This window comes from Pantherophis guttatus, chromosome 3 (genome assembly GCF_059756535.1).
Source record: "Pantherophis guttatus breed Tessera chromosome 3, ASM5975653v1, whole genome shotgun sequence".
Lineage (NCBI taxonomy): Eukaryota > Metazoa > Chordata > Lepidosauria > Squamata > Colubridae > Pantherophis > Pantherophis guttatus.
Genome location: NC_142065.1, coordinates 125,619,195 through 125,643,052, shown reverse-complemented (window position 1 = coordinate 125,643,052; position 23,858 = coordinate 125,619,195). Strand labels below are relative to the sequence as shown.

Sequence of the window (23,858 nt, the reverse complement as noted above, 5' to 3'; positions counted from 1 at the left end):
GAAACTAGACAAGGCCACTAGATGGGGAGGAGGGAGGAAGCATGTACTAATGTGGTCCCTGCTACTAAAGTTTAACATTACTATCCAAATTCCATTTATCTCCCCCCCCCCCCCTTTCCCTTTCAGAATAGGGGGTTTATGTTGGAGATAATGTGATACTGCAGCAGAAACCCTCCTCGGATTTCAAACAGGTCAACTTGTCAAAGCTTTTTAAGAGAGCCAATTACATTAATTTTCCACAGCAGAGAAATACATATTTCATTTCCATCTCCCACTAGAGATGGGGCCCAGGGATTCTGTTTCTAGAGGCTCTTATCACTAAGTAACATTCATACCCCCAAAGGAACCTTTGGCAGTCACTGGTCCATTGATATAATTGAGCAAGCTATGCGCCATTTGACACAACCATGGCACTCTTCAATGATCCTATGCACTAAGCACTCAGAACAATGAAGCTTTAGAAGACTGCCACATTGTCAATAAATTTCAATTACACTAATTGCCAGGAGTTCAATGAATGCATTTTGAAAAAGCAGGGGAAAGGGCGAGAAGAGAAGAGAAGAGAAGAGAAGAGAAGAGAAGAGAAGAGAAGAGAAGAGAAGAGAAGAGAAGAGAAGAGAAGAGAAGAGAAGAGAAACAGAAACCTACTGGGGCAATGAAAAAGGAAGTAATTTTAAAATCTGCTTGTTCTCTCTCTCTCTCTCTCTCTCTCTCTCTCTCTCTCTCTCTCTCTCTCTCTCTCTGTGTGTGTGTGTGTGTGTGTGTGTGTATGTGTGTGTACTACATGATTGAACAAGATTTTTACAGGTCAGTACTGGTTTCTGGAAAATGGTTTTATTTTTCTTTGTTGTCATTGCCAAACAATAGATGCAGAAACAGAGACATGTATGTGGCACTGTCTTTAACAGTTGAATCATTTCTTTAGTCTGCTCTTTCATGTTATTGTTGTAGGTTGTGTCCTGTTTAAGACAGAAAACACTTTTCAAAGCCAAAAGTAGACAGCTTACAAAATCAGCACAATGAAGCCAAACTCATCACCTTATGTGGCGTGGTAGAGCAGACATTCCAGCTTAATTATAGCTTGGTAGAAAATCAGTGCATGCAACACACAAAGACACAGGGAGAGAAAGAGAGAGAGACAGAGATTAGATACGTAAATTAAAAATGTATTTTAGTTTGAGTTTAAAACAAAGCATTGTATCCCAAAAGTTATGTTGATCTCATTCAACTTGGCCACAGATTTAAAAAGCATGTGATAACATTTGAAACAGTTTCACATGTTTTGACCATGGGAATCAATGAAAATTCAGAAAAAGCTTTTTAAGTGCCAGAATTCCCAATGGCCACTAGATTGCAGCAAAGAGCTACAACTCCTCCCAATCGTTAACATTTCCATCTAGTGTTTATTTGAATTTTTGTAGTCCAGCTTTGTAGCCCTAGCATTCTAGAAGTAGCAATAGCACTTAGACTTATATACCGCTTTACAGTGCTTTATAGCCCTCTTTTAAATGGTTTACAGAGTCAGCATATTGCCCCCAACAATTTGGGTCCTCATTTTACCCACCTTGGAAGGATGGAAGGCTGAGTCAACCTTGAGCCTGGTGAGATTTGAACTGCCAAATTGCAGGCAGCAGGCAGGCAGCAGAAGTAGGCAGCAGAAATATACTCTAACCACAGCACCACTGTGGCTCATACTAAGTATACTAATTGAAAATGCTATGAGGAGAGAGATTACTAATAGGTTGGTTCTGGGCAATTGATCTCTCATACAAAATATACCCTTTCCAAATAAATTACTTCCAGGGCATAATGTTCTGATAGAAAATATTAAATTCTATTCAATCCATTAATAGTTATTTTGAAGATTATATTTAAACTAACCATCTTCTAGACCTATGTTATTAACACTGAAACCTAACCTTGCCCTCACTAATATGGATTTCTCCCTTCTCCCAAGAGTTCAAAGCTTCATCTATGTCACATGTTTTGCATGGATTTTTTCTCCTTTGACCTTTGTTTGCTAAAACTGAAATATTCCCAAAATCAAGAATTGCAGTTACTGCCTGCTGGATTGGGTGGGGAGAGGATAGGGTAGGGTAAATAGGGAAGGGAAGGGAAGGGAAAAAGTTCCCACCAGGGAAAATAGATACATTTCTTTATTCCTGGCTGACAACACTTGTACACTAAAAGTACAATATACCGATTTAGCAGAATAAACAAGCAATTATGAATCATGCACATATTTTTCCTCAGTATCAAAAGCTCTCGGATCAAATTCAATTCTTCCTTTGCAGCAAAGTGCATGGTATAGCATTCATTCTGCATGCACTTTGTCTCCAAAACGTTAAAGGGCCCAAATGAATGCAATCCCCATAATGCAATGATAAATGGATTTAGCAAGCCAATCAAAAAGTCACAATTACTTCATAACTTCAAAAGACCCAACTAGACCAAAGCTATTGGAAGCCATTAGCATAAAACTTGGAGGGGAAGTGAGGGGAGGGGGTTGGAGTGGGGAAGCAACAAGAGTACCTTGATGAATTTAGGTTCGTACATATGTACTCACTGTATTCTCTTTTGTTGATTGCAGAGCTTTCAGAGTACCTTTGAACACAAACACATTGCAGCTATTAAGGCATCCTCACTTTCATCAACCAAGAGCATAGAGAGTACACACATACTTAAGCTTAACACATTTTTGTTTGTATTTACATCTTGAGTAATGCTTGTGCGTGAACTGAAGTTCAGTAGTACATAACTATATATAACACAACACTTTCCCACACAATGAGCTACCCACATAAAATTCAGCTTCCACACAGGATTTTCATCACAAGAAAACATGGCAGCAGCTGCTCTTGCTGGAAGTCAGGCAATGGAATGATGTGTGATAACCCCTACAGACCCTTCTCTGTGCACTATGTTATCTGTTTCAGGTCAGAGCATTAGCTCTATATTCCATGTTTTTATGATATACAGACATTCTGCATCTCCCTAATGTGAACCTGGAGAACCTTGGACCAAGTTACAGTATTTGAGGGATCAACTCTCTCCAGTTACATCTACCACTACCCATTTCATCAGGAACAACAGTAATGGCACGTTATGGGACTTGTCTACTGTGGATCATTTTGCAAATGTAGGAAGTGACTCTTTTCTGCCATAGTGCCTGTCATTTGGAACATTTCCCTGGAACTTAAACCTGCCTTTAGGAAAACCCTGTAGCAGAGTTTTTCAACCCTGACCACTTGAAGATCTGTGAATTTCAACTCTCAGAATTCTCCAACCACACAACTTCAAGTGGCCAAGATTGAGAAACACTACCCTGCTCTTCTGCTGTGGGGGTCCCATAATAGTGGGGAGCTTTTACAATGGCTTTGTTAAGCTGGGCACAAGGACAGACTTCATCCATTGATTACAGTTTGTTTGTTCAAAAGTGATTATTGATGTTTTATATGCTTGTATATTGATTTTATTAGATTTTTAAAAAACTATTGTCCACTGTCATCTATTTAGGTAAGATGGGTGGTCATAAAAATAAAAGCTAGCAAACTGAAGAGAGTCCAGACCACATTTCAAAGCTGTAATGCTTTGCATCATGATGACACAAAGCTGATTTTGTCATTTGCTCTCCTTGACTACCCCTACAGACCCTTCTGTGTTTGGGGATATCATTTGGAAATTATTAGTCAAGCAAGCTACACCATACTCAGCCCATGCTACAGTTTAATATTTCAGTGATAGACACGGATATACACATGACTGAAATAAATGAGCTTCATTTGGGAAATGGCACATCCTGTCATCATAATAATGTCAAAAACATCTGTGACATTGAAAGACTAAAAATAAGTCAGCAGACTTAGAGGAGTAACTGATTACATTAAGGGAAACAGGATTATTCTCAGATAATGTGAAAAGCAGATAAATCTACTGTGGGAAGTGATGTGGTCAAAGGAGCTGAAAATTAGCATCTCCCTTGGGTGCTATTCCTACATTTACATGCAAAAATCAAGGAATAACAACTTTCTCAAAGCCACTCAGGAAAATAGATTAAGTTTTGGAAAGAGAACCTGGATTCTGATGGAACATGATTTTCCAATCTGGTGTCTTTCAGACATGCTGCACTTCAGTTCTCATCAACCCCAGCAAACTGATCCAGTGGCAAGCAGTCAACATAGCCAAATGTCCTCTAGGAATGTAACTATATTCATTTGGCACCAGCAGGTCCTCCAGTTAGCAGAAATGTTTGGGAAATTATATATGAATTTGGGCTTTCAAGAAAATGGAAATTGGGATTCATCTCTCTTAGGACAGTCTTAAAGGGCCCTTTTTGTGTTCTTTGGACATCCATTGGTGATAGCTGAAAACTCATGATAGGTTCATGCTATTTTGATATGGGACACGTATAGTCATTTGAGCTAATAATTTGCATATAAAAACAGCTATTGAAGGCCTTAATGTATATAATATAAAAGTTCAGCAACCAATTCTCCCATTTTGGTTTAATGACTTAAAATTAAATGAGGATGGGATGGAAGAGGAAGCCCAAAGTGGATCTGACTTGAGATACTATGGGACTGAAATTTCATCTTTCCAAATTAATTATTTTACTGTTTAAAACCTCTTATTCACAATTTTCAGTGGTCTGTCCCTTCCTAATAGAATCTCATCTATGCAACACCCCATGCTATACCAATTTTTCATGAGAAGCAAGCAAGAGGCACTTGCAACACACCTGAGGGTACCATGAAAATCACTGATGAGTAAACTCAGTTTGGCAGAATTCAAAATCAATTTATTGTATTGACTTACTTGGAAAGCATTTAGACCTCTCCAATTTTCTAATGCTGGCAAATGTAAATACTGATGAATATGGAGATATACATCTTATTGTGCTACCTGGAAAATATAAAATATAAAAAAATATAAATATATAATATATAAAAAGGGATGCCCAAGGAAGGTGATCCTTGCAATAGAGATTAATAAAATAATTTTAAAATGTTGTCAGAGCATATGTCTTAGATAATGATTCACTCTGATTTTTGCAATGCATGGTTCTAAACTCATAGGTAGATATACGCAGGCCTATGTGGTCTGTGAAATACTTACTTATTCACACATTTTAAAACGTTATCAGAATAACACTGGAAACATAATACATGAATGTGATATGGACTAGAAACAGGTTAAACCTTCTACCCTTGTCCGTCACCAACTGTAGCTAAATGTCACCTGAAGAGTCACTCCCGAGAGAAAGATCAGGATAAGGCACAAAAATAACATATGAACAATGATTACAAAAAAAAAAGATAACGGTTCACCAAACCAAGGTGGCTCACAACACAGATGGATTGCGTCGTTCCCACTAATGCAGCAGTCACATAGGCTAGCATTAAGGGTCACAAAGCAGATCTTGTAGCTGAGGAAGCTGCACAAGAATCTTTGACCGTCATCCATGGGGGTGGGATGTCAGTCTAACACGTATTTTTTTCATTTATCTGCCTTCAGAGCAGCCCAGTCAGCTTGAGCACACACGTGAAAGAGTCATGTATTATTTTCTGATTTGGAGGATGAATCTCTGGAAGAAATCATGTTCAATTAGCGGTATAGCCGAGTAATATCTTGCTTGGCAAAGGAGCATCTCCAGATCCGGAAATGACAAACAACTGCATTTTTAAAGATGTTTTGGAATTGCAATAGTTTTGCTGCCTGTGACCATAAAAGCAGGCTGAACCCACCCAAATCCCCTACCACAAAATTAAAATGTACTGTTAGAATAAAAGCATCTACAACAGATGCAGGGACAGAGATCTGAGCGCCAAAAGACTGCAGCATTATTGGCAATTTTTTTATTACTCAGGCTTAGCATGAGACTGGATAAGTGAGACGTATTTTTCCTTTTCATCTGATGTTTATTGGCATTTAGGAACACTTATTTTGGGAATAGGCCACAGCAAATGTTTGCTTTCATCTGATTATTTAATAAGAGGTATGATTAAAACACTGTTCAAACTCTGAGAGAATCTGATTGGTCCCTTGCCAAAGTGTAGGGAAAAAATGGTTTGTTGAGGAATTACATTCATTATTATTTGAAATGTCACTGAAACATTTCTAATTCCAAGAACCGTTACATTAAAAAGGAAAACAAAATGCCTTATAACAAATAAGGAGTTTCTGCCATTTCTTGTCATCATTTATTAGCAATTGCCAATAGCTGCAATCAATACATCCTGTTGACCAAAGCAACCAATAATAAAGTCAAATTTCAAAAAGTATATTATATTATTTCCAGATATGCATTGTTCTAGTTCTTTTTCTGCATTCTATGTCCCAACTATCATTATTACTGTTGCAATATTATTCTTATTAGCATCTTTACAAAAAACCCTGGGAATCATTTGCATACACTCATTAAAACAAGGCAAGTCAGTTTCGGTGGAAAAACCTTCACTCTAAAGCTTCATTTGCACAAAAACTCTTAAGCGGATCATTTAAAAATCTAGCATCTTCTAATGACCTTTAAATACCCCAAATTAACCTTAGGTTCACTTACCTCCATTCAATCAGTTTTTGGTACACAAGTCCAGAAGAGGAGAAGAGCTGTTTTTTGGCTGTCTGAACTGAAATAGAAGCTCAGAGAAGAGCTTCTGTAGCTAGTCTTTCCCTCTTTGATGCAGGACATGGCAAAATGGGCAGGAAAACTCTGAGAAAGCTGAGGCTTCCCCCAACACATCTGCAGTATTGCTGACCCCACTGGACCAGCATAGATTTTGTTTATTTTTTTTCTTGCTTGTTAAAGAAGGAACAGGTGTCCATTTGCCAAGATGGCGATTGCAGGATCATCTTCCACTTCATCTTCCACTTCATCTCAGGGAAAGTAAACTACCAAGTAAAGCAGCAGCAGACTCTATCACTCATCATGGGAATAAGCAATCTAAAAACCATAACATGAAAGAAAAAAAGGATAGGGAGGGAAGAGAAAAGAGAAGGTAGAGGTAAAGTTTTAAGATTAAATGGAAGTTCTTGCAGTCACCATCTTGAATAGAAAACAGGCATGCAGATCATTTAAGAAAGTAATTTACTTGAGCAGAATTCCTCGCTGGATTTAGTCCTTGCAGCAACTGTCCATTGTCCCAAAGACCAGTATACCAGGAAAATTGGACCATTTGAACTGAACTGCTTAGCTTCAGAAAATCAATTCAGTATTATTAGTTGTTGTTTTTTAAACTATCCAACCTGATTTGACAATTCAGTGTGAATCCCTGCTCCAATGCTGCAAGTCATTTTGATTTGCAGTGTCAATCAAATCACCTTAAATCCAATCTTCAAATCAAAGCTTCAGACAGCCCTTGTGGGGGAAAAAAAAGTCTGACTTGGGTTTTGTTGTGTGTGCGTTTTTCTTTCCAGCCAAAAAGAACCTTGGAGGCAGAGAACAAAGAACTCTTTGATCCTTTCCCTTTCTGCCATTTTTCTTACTTAAAAGCCTCCCTCAATGGGCTGCTTTCCCCTTGCAGGAGAAACTATATAGTGTCACCGTGTCCCCCTTCCATAGGGAGGAACACAGCTTGGAAGAGACATGTTGAAGCAGACAAATGTCAGGAGGAGAAAAGGCCAAGCAATTCTTTTCTTGCCATCCACCTACTCGTGAATATACTTTTCATATCTGATGTTTAGATTCAGGTGTGTATAGGATAAAGAGAGTTTGTGTGTTTGTCCTGGGTAACATCTTAGTTTACAACTAAATCAGTGGTGTTAAATGTAAGCAGCAAACTCAGCTTCAAAGAGAGCTTTTTTTTTTTTTAATTTGATTTATATGCCGCCCTTCTCCAGAGACTCAGGGTGGCTTACAATGCGTTAAGCAATAGCCTTCATTCTTTCGTATATTTTATACAAAGTCAGCTTATTGCCCCCACAAACTGGGTCCTCATTTCACCTACCTTAGAAAGGATGGAAGGCTGAATCAACCTTGAGCCTTGGAGAGATTCGAACCAGCAGAAATTGCAGGCAGCTGTGTTAATGACAGGGTGCACTAAACCACTGTACTATCAAGGCTCAACTACCATCTTAATCTTCTTCTGAAAACAGGGCTAGTTAGCAGGGCTTTCTCCCACTTTACCACTGCCTCTCATTTACAAAGAGAAATATAATCTAATAAAAGAAAGTGCCTCTGATATTTATAGTGTCACCTATATCACTGGGGAGCTGCAGATGGTCTCTCTCTATAATTAAAGAAATGGGTCAGAAACACTTTCAGAGCCAAAAATATTCCCATCATGCAGGCTGGAGTGAATGTATTGCCCTCCTTAACACCATTCTGAGTGTTACCTCCAAAGCATTTTAAAAAAAAAATTAGTTCTACATTTTTTTTAGTTTCCAAGTTGATTTTGCCATCATTCAACTACTTGATCTCTTAAAACTGCTCTTAATTACATTACCAAGCCTACAGAGTATTTTATGTGACTCTCACTAGATAATTAGTACGCATTTGCCATCATAACCTTTGAAGTCTCTTAATGGTAGCAAAAGTATTGCAGTAGCTTTTATAAAGCAATTTTCTTCCCACAGTAACAAGTCTTTGCTTTCAAGCAGTTTTGTTCTAAAAGAATACAGAAGAAGTAGATTAAATGTCTGGATGATTTTTGAAAGCTTTCATTGCAAAATATGACTTAGGCCTTGATTTTCATGTCAAAATCTTTGTGTATAGAAAAGGTGACTATTTAGAGGAGGGGTGTCAAACTCATGGCATCACGTGACATATTGGGACTTTCCCCCCTTTCACTAAACTAGGCATGGGGGTGGCCAGCACATGATGCACCCGGCCCACGGGCCAGGAATTAGAGAGCCCTGATTTAGAGCAACCTTCAGCCATGTTTATCTCCACCAATTACGTTGGCATAGTTAAACTCATGCTCATATAGTTCCATTTTATTTGCTGTGAATTTACAGGGGGAGGGGGGACAAGGTCAAGCATAGTCATGATCATACTTGCACATGTGGAGACTTAAATACTTGCACAACACATTTGCATGATGGTATCCCTTCACATGTAGGCTGTTTTGGGATCACTGTTGTTTTGGTATCATTTGGGCATCATGGCTGGTAGACCCAAAGCAAAAATATTTTAAGCACAACTTGTGACTCCAAGTCAAATGCATCTAATATCAAGATTTAATGCCATGGTGGCACAGTGGTTAGAATGCAATACTGCAGGACTAACCCACTACTCATTCTAGGAGTTCAATTCTGACTGGCTCAAGGTTGACTCAGCCTTCCATCCTTCCATGGTCGGTAAAATGAAGACCCAGATTGTTGGGGGCAATATGCTGACTCTGTAAAACAGCTTAGAGAGGGCTATAAAGCTCTGTGAAGTGGTATAAAAGTCTAAGTGCTATTGCTAAGTGCTATTAACTGCCATTATCTTTTTTGTTGTCTGGCAGGGACTTAAATATGGGAAAAGAGGTCAGGAAGAAGATGGTGCAGATTTTATGTCATTTTATATTGTTTTGTATAGCAGAACTAAAATCAAAGTTAAAAATTCCAAGACATATATTTGATTAAACTTTTTAAAAAATCCTAATCAACTTTCAGAATAACTTGTTTTTGACATCTGGGAAGCAGTGAGTTGGCTTGCATGACTTCTACAGTCTGTTCCAACTCTATTATTCTAAGGGGGACTATTAACAAGGGTCGGTTTGGGAAACTGCCCAGAAATTCTAGGCTTCCTATTTCCCCAAGTATGCACAAAGATAGATATGTAACAAAATCCTTCAAATGCAAAATTGAAAAATCCATCCACTCCCTCTCTACTTTGAAAGAATAGTGGGCCCAGGTTGAGTAAGGTTAAATGAACATATGGCAATGTAATGCATTGCATAATATCTAACAAAGCTCTAGAATTAATTTTAATTATTTGCAACACTGGCCAAACCTACTGTAGTCACAGTGTTATGAATGATTATGTCATTGCCTCTATGTGCTGTGATCACCATACATGCATGTGCACACAAGAACACATATATGTAGTTAGTGGATCCAGTGTGGTGTAGTAGTAAAGTTGCTGGAGTAGGAATAGGGAGGCCCAGATTTCATTCCTGCCTCCATCCCATAGGTTAACTGTTAACTAGTGACCTTGGGCCAAAGACTCTCTTTCAATCCTAGATTGGGAAGTCGAAAAAATCTATCTACCAACCTACACTGGACTGTATAGTGGATTACAGTCCATTACCTTCAGTGAGGAAGACGTTATTCTCCAGGCGATTTATATGGGCTATGATAACACTATGCCAGATGTAGCACATGAAAAACAGTTTTAGAGGTAAGGCTGACTTTCAATAAAACCAGTAATTCAACAGAGTCCTTCTACCTTGGGCTGCCAAGATCCCCATCATCCCATCCTTGGCACACCACAATTAGATTAGAATGCCACCCACTGTTTCTCTGGTGTAGAAGACAACAAGGAAAATGTGAGCACTTTCTATGATTTTGGCTTTAAATCCTAATATTGCAGGATGAGCATCCCAAGACACCTCCAATTCCAATTTATTATCTCTTACTGTGATAACTGTGAAATTTACTCATCTCACAAAGGAAGAGATATAATTTATCTAATAGCCTTAATGGGGTTTCTGAAGTTTTGGCTAGTGGCCAAGGGAAATTTTAAAATGAAGTTTCTCTGTATGCAATATATTCCCCCCCCTCTCTGTTCGTGTGTGTGTGTGTGTGTGTGTCTGTGTCTGTGTGTCTGTGTGTCTGTGTGTGTGTGTGTGTGTGTCTGTGTGTGTAAGAGAGAAAGAAAAGGGGAGAGGAAAGTCTTCTATTGTCCAATAAGTTTCAGAAATTATATACTAATTGAACACTCCTCCATAATGATGCACTTCGCAACAGCTTTGCTGACATCGGTTAGTGGAAATGAAAACTAATTATCCTTCAAAGAAAGAAATTGGAACACTGTTGTAAGATTATGTTCTCTTTAATAAAGTATGAAAATAAATGAAAAGTGTGCTTGCTACAGAACTTCAATTTTTTAATTATATTTTTTAATTTGAAGTCCAAAATTCTACTGAAATCAAAGATAGCATTCAGATATAGGGTGCTATAAAATCCTTTCCCAACATATCAATAAAAGAATGTTTAAACTTTACAAGGACAGTAATATCTCACTGGGAAACTTTGCCACTCCAAAGCAAGAGATTCCAGATTCAGGTTCTTTTATCTAAGGGTAAGTGGGTGTCCCACTATGGGTAAAATGCCTGGGATGGCCTGCTAAAAAAAGACAAGCCATTTTACCATGATCCACTAAAGTAGATTTTGCCATAGGAAATATAGATGACATCTTAATGGAATCTGGAAAGCTCCTTCTTTTTCAACTGGAAAAGTTTGTAAAACTCAGTATGTGTTTCAGAAGAATTTATAAAACTTACCAAGTCTTTTTTTTTGGAAAAAAATGTTCTTAAAATTAGAACTAAATTGTTCCAATAAGCAACATATATGAGAAGCTATATAAAAAAGGAACACCTTATAGGCAGAATTGCATATCAAAGTATAAATTATCACTGTATTAAATATAAAATTACACAAATTGGCACAAAATTCAACAGCAACTACAGGTTTTTCTGGGTCAGTCTTCAATAAAATATGTCATAGAGAAATTAGATTGTGTAAAATTTTATGCGTGTTTATGCAGACACAAAGTGAATTACCATTGGTCCACACAGCTGTAGGAGAAATGTTCCTACAACTGGATCCTAGACCAAGCTATTGCCACACAATGTGGCTTTCTATGTTTTGAGAGTTAATTAAGTGCTTTTTGACCTCAGGTAAAAGCATGAGCCCAGCAACTCACTGCTATTCATTAAAGCAGCCATGTCTTTGTTCAGCCATACATAGAAGCTTGAAAAAAGATACAACTGTCTAAGAATCCTATTAATTTTAAAGAATCAACTCTTTAAAGTAATAGCATCTTTTTCGGACTCATACAGAATCAGGATGTTTTAATGAACAACAGAGAGTTGCTAAACTCACATGAGATCCAAATATTTCTTCCAAATTATTTTCACAGCCATTCTGACACTACCATTTTCTTTTTGTTGTTGACATTGGGAGTTTCTTCTGTTCCACAGTCATCTACCTACCATCCATAAAATTGATTCAAAGCCAGAGGTTTTTATTAGAATATCAAGTGGTCTCCTCTGCCTCACTGGTACAATGATCTTTCCTTTAGTTTCCCAAGAAAGTGCATATCTTTGCCGAGGTTAATGATGTGTAGATCAGTTTAAATCCAGACAGTGTCAGTATCATGCATACAAATGCAAAGGGTTATTCGCTACTCTGCCGTATTCATATACGTATGAAGGGGCTCTTCTGTATTCAAAACAGAAGAGCCTCTTCATGGGTAAAGACCCTCTCTGTTTTGTTTTGATCAAACTGCTCCTGAAATACGGTGTTTGCATCTTTATATATTTCTCCATCTAGGCCTCTTATTATCATGTCACCTGTGTTCTCAACCCTCTCTATTTTGTCAATATCTTTGTCAATCTTTAGGGGGGAAATGACTTGTCTCGATCTCGATCCTCTTCATCTCTTGGTGTGCCCTAGGATTGCATTTGCTTTCCCCGCCCCCCCACCCCCCATTCTTGTAGCTATATGGGAAAGATTGAGGGCAAAATAAGAAGGGGAAAACAGAGAACAAGGTGGCTGAATGGAGTCACTGAAGCAGTCGGCATGAGCTTAAATGGACTCAAGAGGATGGTAGAGGACAGGAAGGCCTGAAGGAACATTGTCCATGGGGTCATGATGGGTTGGACATGACTTTGCAACTAACAACAACAATTACTCTTTACAATAGATTCAAATTCAACTGGTGTTCCACCGAGAACCCACCTGTTTTTTATATGTAGTTGACCAATATGGCCACAACTATTATCTTTGATTTTTCTTATCCAAATATAGGGACTCCAGCTTGTCAAGATTCTACTGAATCTTGAAACTGTTCTTTAAAGTGTTTATTATCCTCTCTTTATTGTTGTAAATTTAATAATCATATTTTAATCCTTTGTCAGGGCCCTCACAGCAAGACATAGTCAAGAAAGCAAGAATTATACAGAGTTCAGTAAGAAGCTTTTAAAGGCAGGATTGGGGGTAAGACAAAAATCTTAGAAACTACTACAGAAATATGTAACACTTATTTTCAAATGAGTTCTTGAAGATGGAGTCTCTTTGAATTATTTGAATGTCTTATTTCTGGCCTTCTTTCAGCCTGAACTGAGCTGCTGATTATGAGGATAGGTATAACAAACTTTCTTAACTCTGGTTACAAAACATCTAAATTTTCTTCTGTTATTTTTCCAGCCCCTCCTCCCAACCCACCCCCACCCCACCAAATCTCTCATATCCCTCATCCTAGTCATTTATAAACAGGTTGAACAGCACAGGGCTGAGAACAGAGCCTTACAGTATGTCACTCAATGCTTCCTTCCTGCTTGATGTAAAGCCATTGATGCACCCTTATTCAGAACAATTGTTCAACCAGATCTGTATCTATCTAAAGGTAGCATAGACTATTCAGTAGTTTGCTATCTTGCACAGTAATATCATAGGAGACTTTGTTGAATGCTTTACTGACCACATTTTCTGGTCAACTAAACTGGTAACTTTATCACACACACAAAAAGATCAGATTGGTTTTGCATAATTTATTTCTAATAAATCCACATGAACTCCTCCCAAGCACTAATCCAGTACAAACGGACTATACAATAATCTGTTTCAGAGTTCAATGAATGGGCATTAAATAAAACTTTTATCAAAATGATGACATGTGTTCATGACATCAAGACATCAAAATTCATCTCTTTCTTACGTATGTGCCGTGTTACAAAAGAAATACAACAGGGGCAGAATTTGTGTTATGACTTTGCAAGGAACATTTCATCATTTGCTCTCATCCTCCTTTAGATGCTCATGTACTGACATCAAGCTGTCTGGTCTGTAGTTACTCATCATCTCTTAAAAATCATAGAAAGGAGTTCTAACATAATAACTACAGACTGTCAGACACATGATCACTATGATTTCCAATAATTTTAAACTGGGTTTGTACTAAAAGTGGTTCCTTTAAGTCCCTTGTTAATTCTGGGGAGATTATCCAAGCCTTATGTGTAAAACATAGTTGATGTTTTACACATAATAGCAACACTATTGGGCTTGAGTAAGCAATGAGAGCAGAAAGGATACTGGCTATAGTTGAAAGTATAAAACAGGATAAATGAAATAGAGATGATCAAAAAGAAGGATTATGGCAGTTGGATTGTGGATTTTCAGAAGTATTGGAAGTATTGGAAGGGTGGGGAAGGAAAAAGGCAGAAATGCAAAGAAGACCAAAGAAAATAGCTGTTACAAAAGAAGGGGATGGACTTTGGAAATGGAAGGAATGTGGGGGAAGGTGAGTTGATCAATGAAAGGAACTTGTATGGAATATAAGATAATTGGTTTATAGAATAAACTATAATGTACAGGACACTTGTGCTATGTTTTCAAAATTAAAAGGTATTTTATTGACATTTCTGAGAGTGTAGCAAATAAAAACTGACCAATCTATCACTATAGAACCATTCTGATCCATTGATTATATCTACAGTAGAGTCACCCACTATAACAAACAACATTTCTGAAAATCCAGATTGTTGGCTTCAAATATAGGCAAGGTATTGCAAGAAAGAATGTGAACTGTTTGTAGTTAAAATAGTAGATAATGTTTAGTGACAATGGATGTTCAAATTTTCATGTTTGAAATGAAATGAAATGAAATTTCAAGTGAGAAATGAAGCTATTCCCATACATCTAAGTCAGATTTTTTTTTTCTTCAATACATTGAAAGTCTAAAGAATTTCAGCAGGCATTTTTAAGTAAAATAATTAAATCACATTCACTATTAAGCATGCATTTAAAAATAATACCTAATAATAATAATCTAGGTATTGATCTCCCAGATCAAAAAGTAATTGCCTTTAATTGACAGCATTAAAAGAAAATAAATGGGTAATGTGTGTAGTCTGGCAAAGCAAATGGATCTATGTCTGATATTGATGCCACAAATTTCAAAGAAAAACAATAGCATCAGCAGTAGTCTCCATTTACATTTTTTGACAACTCAAATTGTTGAAATAATCATTTCACATAAGAATAAAGCAAAGATATGCGTCATCAATGATGATGGATCAGTGGATCAGCTAAGGCTTTTAAAGTGTTTGTTTCACATGCGAATTATATTTTGCATTTTGTAAAAATAATTGTTCTTAACTTACATAGCTACATTTTGCAAGTGAGAGCCCCTTGTTAACAAATTGGTTGGAACCCCTTGCAATCTAAATTATATTTATTTCTGTTCTCTTTGTCTCCCCAGTAAAAGAAAATCCATTGCCATTGGCTCTGCATCTCTCTGCATTTTACTCTGAAACAATAATCAGTGAAATTGAGCAAAGACAGAGAAACAACCAAGCACAATATAAGCACCTACTCATGTCATCTAGTTTAGATATTACTTTGAATACAGGGCAAGTAACCATGAGATTCTGCTGCAGAAGACAATGCCACTTTCTTTTAAAAGTCTACATTGGATTAAGAAACAGAATCTTACTTCATAAGTATCACTGATGAAATGAAACATATAGGCAACCTTTTTATCTATGGTTAGTTTTCTACCTCCTATAGACTGGATTTCAAAAATATGGGTGGCCCTTGTATACCCTGAAAGGAACAAGTCTAGCATTGTTCCACATACAGCTAAACCCATCATCAGAATATTGTATTTTTAAGTGTGAGTTCACAGTCAACCAAGCATGCCAAGCAATAGTTTTAGTCTGTAACCGATAGCAACATTTCCCACAAAGAACAAATTATCTCCTAGCATATAGCTAAATTAATTTGTAATTCATGTCAAAAGGGGTTATACCAATATTTTAAATACTTTATCGCTGGATGTAACAAGAGATACAATACACTTCATCAGACTTATAGTAGATTAAATGTTGGTAAGGCAGCTATATATTTTGAATTATTTCTACCCCATTTAAAAATACCTATTTTTCATTTCAGGATTTCTCCTTCCCTTAGGTATGGAATGAACTTCAAAGCAACCTAGATTTTTCACAGGACTTTTAGAAAGATCGATAATTTGTTCTTTATTGTTTATGAAATATGCCAACATATTAGGACAGAATCATTTTTAAGAAGGAGCCAAGATCAATACACGTATGCATAGATTTATGGGTAGTTTAGTTAAAATCAAAATAAGTCTTTTTGTTTAAAGACTTATAAAAGGCCAACTTGAAAGTTTATACAGTATTGAGGAATTCTCCAAATTAGCACTCTGTGTGTCTGTGTATCTCTGTGTGTTCATACACACACACACACACATACACACACACAGAGGATTTAAATCAAATAGGCATATATTTAATTCAGTTCACCAATGTCAATTTCCACATCAATAAAGGGGTATGGGTGTGAAAAAACAGTTTAAACGCACTAATGAGTATGCAATATTATTATGTGTGATTTGCTTATTTACACTCCTCCTCAGATTGTATGTCTTGGTGAAACCCTAAGTGAATAGCATGCCATTAAACATGGCAACATTCTACAAATTTGTATTTATATTTATATTCTCAGATTTCAAAAATGAAAACAATGAATATGGCAGCTGCAGAAGTTTGGACAACCTTCTACTTGATTTGGGGCTCTCTTTTTTTAACTGTAAAATTTTCTTTACAGGCCCAAAGGTTGATTGACTCTACGATTAGCCAAGAAAAGACAATTCCACAAGTGAGCAAATACTATGAATTTTCTAACTGTTCGCTTGTGATTGTTGCTCTGTCTCCTTTCAACAGTCATGAACTCCTCTCAGCAACTGTCTGAGCATTTTAAAAGATTTCCAAACTCTTCAACTGTGTGGTTTACCTCTATTATACTAGTTTTGAAAGTGTTAAACTTTTATGAAATTTCCCCCCTATTTGTTGTACACCAAATGTATATCTAAGGATAAAAGTGAGATTATTTCCCCCAATGGAATAGTTGGCATTTTCTCCTAATTTTATCTTGTATCATTACAATATTATTTTGTATCCATTTTTCCAGCCAATATCTATATTTGTAATTTGTTTGAAAATAATTTAATTCTGCAAAGCAAAGGCTATACAAATATCCAAATGCTAGAGGTTTCTGCTCTGAGACTAATAGAACAATGATACAAATAAATAACTTAATTAAAAATCTATAGGGGAACCTCACATAAGCAATGCTTTCAAAGGGATTTAAGAAAATATTTGAAGAGGAAGATTTTTGCATGAAGAATGGTCAAAATTCCAAAATCAAAAATAAAAGACTTGAATAAAGTACTGACAAAAGGGAGTCCAACAGTGGTGGGTTTCAAAAATTTTTACTACCGGTTCTGTCGGCGTAGTTTGGTGGGCGTGGCATGGCATGGCATGGCATGGCATGGCTTGGTGGGTGTGGCTTGGTGGGTATGGAAGGGAAGGATACTATAAAATCTCCATTCCCACCCCACTCCAGGGGAAGGATTCTGTAAAATCTCCATTCCCACCCCACTCCAGGGGAAGGATTCTGTAAAATCTCCATTCCCTCCCCAATCCAGGGGAAGGATACTGCAAAATCACCATTTCCTTCTAATCAGCTGGGATTTGGGAGGCAGAGAATAGATGAGGGTGGGGCCAGTCAGAATTTTTACTACCGGTTCTCTGAACTACTCAAAATTTCCACTACCAGTTCTCCAGAATTGCCTACCAGGATTTGGGAGGCAGAGAATAGATGGGGGTGGGGCCAGTCAGAATTTTTACTACCGGTTCTCTGAACTACTCAAAATTTCCGCTACCAGTTCTCCAGAACTGGTCAGAACCTGCTGAAACCCACCTCTGGAGTCCACATTCTGCACCTGCCATAAACACTGCCTTCTTATTTTGAATCCTCAAGCAGCTAATAAGCAGATTTATTCACATTCCAGAAAATGATGGCAACAAAGTAGTATAGAAAACTGTAACCCTCTAGTAGAATTTCAGATTTTTGCAGCCCACTTGGTTGTCTTAGTATACTACTATCTGCTAGGTACAAGTTTTCAGAGCCAATAGAAAAGTTTTTCAAAAGCTAGAACGTTTAGAAATACAGATAAATCTTGGGCTGAGTTTTCACAGCATTTGATTTTTACATTAAAATTAAGTGATGACAAGGGGTATAGAATTATTTTAGAATAATAGATGAATTTGTTCTATTCCTATTGAAACTAGAATGATGTCTGAAATCTCCACTATGTTTACTAGTTTACATTACTATAAAGGAAAACCATCCATTCATCAGTGCTATCCATAGATATGCCTAAGTCAGCCTTACCTTTCAGTTGAGTAATTGAAGGGAATTCTGAGAGTTATATATCCTAATACATCTAGAGAATTTCAGGTATTATCAGACCAGTTTAAAAGCTTAGATTATTGTGAATTCTAAGTAATGCACTGCATGAAGGCATAAAGTTTGAAGCTCACAGCAAAGTATTACTAGAGCTTGTGAGTAGTGTTACAAGAAATGGTCAAGGCAGTACAAAACTTGCATTACAAAACTTTGGAGTAGGATATGAACTAAGATCAAGCAAATATCTCCAGCTTCTGTTTTACAATATCATGGTATAAGATACAACTTTTTAAAAAGGAAATAACAGACTCAAGCTTCATTTCTTTGTTAGTTGAAAAATCACTATTCTTGTTCTTAACCATGACTATGAAAAGGAACTACAGGCATGGATCAATATTATTGCTTTTCTTTATTTGTGCCTTAGGCTTTCCTTAACAAACTATATAAAACGTGGTATTTGGGTTCACTGAGATTATAAAGAGATCTCCTCTTTTGCAATACATATGTACAAAAAACAATACCAGTGAATTACTACCCAAACTGACTCTATTTCTTCTACTACACAAAGCTTCCCAGGCCAGCATTTCTAGCCAAATGCCAAAACAAACAAAATCAGTTTATTTCAAATATAGACTCTGTCATACATCAAATATAGACTCTGTTCTTAACCATGACCAGGTACTTTACTTTGGGATTCATGTGTTGTAGGAATCCAGCTATTTTGGCTTCTTCAGCTATGGTTTAAAACAATGTGAGAACAAAGTAACGGTGAATAGTTTAGAATGGCTTAGGGTTAATAATATCTTTTATCTATACAGAAAAAATGAATTCCCGGTGTGGCTAAGCGATTCGGATAGGGTATTCTTGCCCCTCTTGGCAAAATATAGAATTCTTTGGAGCTGTACTACATTCACTAAGGCTTAAGAGGAAGGGAGAGAGGGAGGAAATTTGATAGACCTGCTATAGGAATATTAGGGTTCAGCAGCCTAGTTAATTTAGCACTGCTAATTCTGAGGACCAAACAAGACCCATAACTAAATACTTATTTGCATTTATTATTATAACTTATTAGGAATAAGATAAGGGGTAATTTGCACCATAAATGTTTTAGTACTATTTACAAAATTCAATTTAATAGAATAACAGAGTTGGAAGGGAACTTGGAGGTCTTCTAGTCCAATTTGTTTTCATAATTTTAGTGGTGATCTTATTTTTTATTTTTATATGGAATGGAATAACCCATCAAAGTATATATTTAAAATCAGAACTGAGGCCTTAAAGTGCTTTGTGCTTCTTTGCACGAATTTGATTTGGTAGATATTTGTCATAAATTTTATCCCACCCAGCAGGGTTTATACATTTACTTCCTTATACTCACAAAACATTTTTAGATTAGATATTTTTTTCACTCTAGATGCATTATCTTTTCAATTTAAAAAGTATTAAGTTAATTAAGTTGTTTTTAAATATTTTTTCTTGCAAGATGATAATTTTCTTATTTATATTAAACAACAGACTTTGCATTTTTTTTAAAGTCTTGGGATGTTTACTTGGCCAATATAAACGGCTAGGTCATTGCTTTTGCAGCTAAACAAAGGAAATGTAGAAATATTTCTTATCCAGAGATAGATTATTTTTCTTTTTGTCTATGCAAAAGTCCTTATAGAAAAGGCTTATACTTTTATGTTGTTGGCTAAGGTAAAGCTGCTTTCTATACTGAAGAGGTTGAAAGTTCTTTGATGAGATTAAAATTAAAGCATTTGGGATGCTTGAAATAATAACAGAAGATGATCTATTCATATGGTTCTGAATCTGTTCACAAATAATTATATAAATTGGAGAATAAGGTTGATTTTCAATTTAGGTCAAATTACTATTCAACCATTAATGCAGGATAATGGTATTAAGAATGCATTTATCATTACAAGAGATGTTAGAGACTAATTAAGTCATCAAAAGTGGGAACACCCCAGGCCTGGATAACTTCCCACTTGCATGGTACAAATATTTTATATAAGCTCCCACATTGCTAAGAAGAATATAATGAGTCCTTTAATTCTGGTAAATTGCTTCTGTTGTTTTATGAGCTTATAAAACACTGATTAAAAAAAACATGTCTCTAAATTTTGTAGAAGTTATTTCATTAGTTCATGTTATACAAAAATATTAACTGCTTTATTAACTAGGCACTTGCCAAAGATTTTACCAGATATAATTCAACTCTTTTGATCTGGAGGGTTAAAAATAGACAACTTTGGATAATTTTTTTAAAATAAATAAATTAATTAAATTAATTGATATTTGGGATATATATTAAGATAGAGTCAACTCCATTGTTCTGTTATCTTTACATGATGAAAAAGCTTTTGATATGGCACACATATGTTTTGTTTAACAAGTGATGAGTAAAATATGTGATATATGAACCCAAGAATGAAAGAAATGTAAACTTCTTATTTTTCTAAATGGGTACCACATTTTATATCAATTACTCTAAAAAGAAAAGGAGAGGAGAGGAGAGGAGAGGAGAGGAGAGGAGAGGAGAGGAGAGGAGGGAAGAGACTACATATTGCATTTGACGTTCAGGAGCAAAAATAAAATAATTGCTGGCACTAGTCATTTAGCAAAAACTATTCTTTACAAATGATGTACCATTGTAAACAGAATACAAAATGGTTAAACCCAATCATGTCACAATAATTAACATTTTAAATTAAAGCCAAAATTATGTTTGTTGAATTTAGTGAAATAAGTTTTTAAATCCCAAGAAATATATTTAAGAAGAGTCTTAAGAATTGCAAATTAGGTTAAATTAATGTATGCATGTATATATGTAAAAATCTAGAAAACAGGGACAAAATGCCAAATCCTTAACAATGTCAATTGTTTTTTCTTCTGTTCAGCATTAGAATTCTGGTTTAGCTTCAGAGAAAACAAATACATGAATATTATTAACTGTACATCTTAACCTTCATTCTTGTAAATTATTTTAATGTTGACAATATTTGTATCATATTTTGAATCGTGTATGTGTCTGCATGCATCCATTTGTGGTGTGTTTCTATGTGGTATCAGTTTGTATGTCTACCTAAGAAAGAAAAAGAGAGACATGCAGACAGACAGAGACAGAGACAGAGAGAAGGGAAGGAAGGAGGGATGGAGGTGCAATTAAGCTATTAAAGTATTGTTGCACTCCTATTAGTACATCTTATGCTTGAGAGATTGTGCACAAGGATCAGCATTAGAAATTTATATATGAATAAAATGAAAGGTGGGAATGGGAATAACGTGGAAGGGATATTAATTAATTAGGTCAATATTAATTGACCCAAACTCAATCCTGACATTGATATAATGTATTTTCTAATTTCAAATTCATGTTCATAAAATATTAGATTTATTTTCATTTTCATTTTTTTTAGCTTAGCAGGTAAGACTTTCTAATAATATAATCCTCGGAGCCCTTATTAGAGGATGTGCTCCTGAACACATGCAGAGCATTAAAAGTAGTTATGTAATTAAGAAGCAGCAGGTACCATTTACAAATAACATTCTCAAATCTTCTTGTCTTAGATATAGAATATAGAGTTGTCCCTACTTTTCTATTTTTCCATTGATAGCCAATATCTTTGTACCCTAAGACTATCATTAAGTGTTGTACCTTATGATTCTTAACAAATGTCTATTTTCTTTTTATGTACACTGAGAGCATTTCAACCAAAAACAAATTCCTTGTGTGTCCAATCACACTTGGCCAATAAAGAATTCTAATCTAATCTAATCTACTTTAATTTTTCTCAATTGTCAATTGGATATATGGAATGACACCTCTCTCTACTGTACTTTTCAGCATTTTTCCTAAAAAAAACTGTTTTGAAAAACGTAGGACATAGAAATGGTATTTTGGTTATGTGAGTAATGGCACATGAAGAATTAATATGATATTAATGTCAGATTATTAATAAAGAGATATATTAATTTACCATTTCTATAGAATAAAATATAATAAAGCTTAAAAGTCCAAAGCAACAATATTTTTTATTTATTTTTTTAATCATTTTTGTCCTTATTTTTGTACATGTTGACAATAGTTTATGAAAAAAAACTACCCCAGATGATTGAAATGACTGCACAAAACAATTCCAAAATGCTTTAGGCATACTCTGTGTGAGTGACAACTACAAATTTAAGTGCTGTAATTCTTTGATTAATATAAAGCAAGTGATTTAGATTATTTTGATAACAGCCTTTAGGGAAGGAAATGACATTTAAAAGAATATAAAGACTTGAAGTTTGAATTACTCACCTCCCAATGCGTTTTTATAAATAATCTGTCATTGTCACTTGCATTTTGGAGAGGGGAATAAAATATTGTTGTTCTGCAGTTTACCAAATAAACTATATATTGTGCACCACAAAGTGATGTTCCACAGTTCAGCTCAGCATTCCTGCTTTTGAGTGGAAGGACAGAGTTAGGAATATAGAACTCTGGAGTATTTTCAAAAGTGTTCGAAAACAAAATGAATGAATTTAAAATTTATTTGAATTATAAAAGAGAATAAAAGTTAACATATTTAGTGTTTTATTATGCAGATAGTAAGTAGACAATTTGGAGTTCATGAAGGAAAAAAATGAGAAAATATGAACTGTGTTTAACAATTTTCAGGGACTGATTTTGCTCAGAACTAGAAGTAGGACTAGAAAACCAAGTTATTTGTGTCTACTCCTTGTCAGTACCAATATACTGGCTAACATCACCCACTCCCTTTCCAGACCCAGCAGCTTGATTTACACATCACCCTTAACCATGTTTTCCTTTAGCAATATATTGTTTAATTTGGTCTTGATGATATATTCTGACTTTATGATGCTATAGTTCATTGATTAAACTCTGGCTCATCTATCATTTAAGGAAGAAAAAAAAATAATGGAATATTTTCTCTCATGGACTAATGTGGCTAACCTTGTTTTTATGTATACATAATTAGTTTTATAGCATCTTGCAAACAGAGACCTTGTGACATGGGCAGAGGTCACCTCATCAAATGGACATGCATATTAGTGCAGGAAGAAGAGATAAGCCCATACAATGCTGAGCCTAGCATGCAATGGAAAGAGAAAATTGCACTAAAAAGCAAACACTTTGGAATTATTTAAATAAATGACACAAACCACTAATAAGAGAAATTAAAGCAAACAACGAACAAAACTCTTAATGGGTCTCCCCAGTCCTAGTCCAATACTTTACCACTTATTTTCACATTCACTACAATTTATTTAGAATTTGTTATCAGGAATGCCCTTGGGGTTCACATTTTCAAAGATAAATCTTTCAGCTTTTTAAATAAACCCTAAGACTCAACTCAGCACATTAATACAAAAGAGAGGCAAACATAATTTGCATTTTTTTAATCATTAGTGTTTTCCAGCCTGAAGAA

At 35.7% G+C, this 23,858-nt stretch overlaps 1 long non-coding RNA gene across 1 annotated transcript; it reads right to left on the bottom strand.

Annotated features, from left to right (window-relative positions):
- Positions 1–935: 935 nt before the first annotated feature.
- Positions 936–4,897, bottom strand: LOC148114816 (uncharacterized). Its single transcript, XR_015732885.1, has 3 exons — positions 4,816–4,897; positions 2,567–2,604; positions 936–1,080 (listed from the first exon to the last, which is right to left on the bottom strand). It is a non-coding gene; the product is annotated as an uncharacterized LOC148114816 (long non-coding RNA).
- Between the last annotated feature and the right edge of the window lie 18,961 nt (positions 4,898–23,858).